Source organism: Rhyacophila brunnea, unplaced genomic scaffold, assembly GCF_057557595.1.
Source record: "Rhyacophila brunnea isolate RB1 unplaced genomic scaffold, BYU_Rbru_1.0 scaffold_14, whole genome shotgun sequence".
Lineage (NCBI taxonomy): Eukaryota > Metazoa > Arthropoda > Insecta > Trichoptera > Rhyacophilidae > Rhyacophila > Rhyacophila brunnea.
The window spans coordinates 34,162,845-34,164,591 of record NW_028232796.1 but is presented as its reverse complement, the minus strand read 5'-3'; the positions used below and the strand labels follow the sequence as shown (position 1 = coordinate 34,164,591).

Sequence of the window (1,747 nt, the reverse complement as noted above, 5' to 3'; positions counted from 1 at the left end):
CTATCCAAAAAAATTTTCTTTGATTTTTTTGACAATTTTTTTTTGTATTTTTTTTATTATTTGGCATAAAAAAATACCTATAACCCCAAATTTTCATCCTCCTACCCCCACCCTCCCATTTTTATATCGCGATTTTATTATTTTTGTATGAACAAATTTAACCGTCGTTCGTATTTCAAACAGAACGAAATTATTTATGTTGTTGAATGACAGATGGCGCTACGTCCGAGAAGAATTCAAGAAAAGCGTCGCTCATTTTGACATTTTATTCGGCATATCACAACGCAGTGCGTGCAAAATTTTGTACGATTTATTTCAATTTATCTATTTTTATGTGCGTGTATTACAGTGCACAATGCCAGCAAGACGCAAGGGGGGCCGTTTGGGCCTTCAAACGAATAAAGCAACAAACATGTGAAATAGTAGAGCAGAAAAAACAGACGAACAAATCCAACAAGATAACAAAAACGTGCGTGTAAGCATGTCACAATTGCGTGCATCTCAATCACAAGAGGCACGAGCTGAACGAAATCAACAACGACAATTGGAACGGAGCCAAGCGCGCCGGTTTGTAGTTAACACACGCAGAGCAAATGACCGACAACGCCAACAAGTACATCGAGCATTTACATCCGCTTCGTTCCTTTGTCTCGCATTCGATTACGAGCCAGATGTTGAATATTCCGCTCATCCGAAAGTGCTGATCGGTGCTATGGATAAAGAATGTCCTCATTGTCATGCGCTCAAATTCAAACATGAGTCAGCCGGGATGTGTTGCGCATCAGGAAAAGTGCAACTATCAGAAATTGAGATACCACCAGAACCGTTGAACGGCTTGCTCATCGGCACGGTTCCAGATTCAAACCTGTTCCTGAAGTCCATTCGCACATTCAATTCATGCTTCCAAATGACTTCGTCCAGAGCAACAGAAATAGTTCACAATACTGCGGCAAATGGTCAACAATTCTATTCAACATTCAAAATCAAAGGCCAAGTATACCACAAAGTAGGCTCATTGCTGCCAATGCCAAACGAACCACATACATTTTTACAAATCTACTTCATGGGCGTGGCGGTGAGGACATCAATCATGTGGATGCACGTTGTGGCTACAATAGCCTCAATTCGCCTAATGCCAGGCGCATCGTCGGCGAACTGGACGCCCTGTTGAATGAGCACAATGAATTATTGAAATTCTTCAAAGCACACATGCACGAATTGCAAAGTGACAATCACGCTATTGTCATCAATCCTGATAAAACACCAGCTGGAGAGCACGTACGTCGATTCAATGCGACTGTTGTTGACGACATTGCTGGAATCATGGTTGGCGACCGCACATCGACGCGAGAAATCGTGATTCGAAGAAGAAACAATAATCTGGAGTTCATCGCTGACACACACCGTTCATACGACGCTCTCCAATATCCGCTAATTTTCTGGAAGGGACACGACGGATATTGCATAAACATTAAACAACGAGATCCTGTCACGGGTAATTCATTCATTATGAACATCATTACTCATTTTGAATTGAGAAAATGAATAGTTGATGTTTTTTTGTTTTTATCGGCGGTCATCGTCTACAGCGCTCTATTCCTCTTTCTGTCATAGATCCCATCCCCACACACTTACGATACATTTTTTATTTAACAACCAAAATATTCACTAGAAACTAGAAATAATTTATATGGCAGAACAACGTTTGCTGGGTCAGCTAGTAATATATAAATTTTTATAATACGTT

At 40.5% G+C, this 1,747-nt stretch overlaps 1 pseudogene; it reads left to right on the top strand.

Annotated features, from left to right (window-relative positions):
• Nucleotides 1-355: 355 nt before the first annotated feature.
• LOC147075894 (uncharacterized) lies at nucleotides 356-1,545 on the top strand (annotated as a pseudogene).
• The last annotated feature ends 202 nt before the right edge of the window (nucleotides 1,546-1,747 follow it).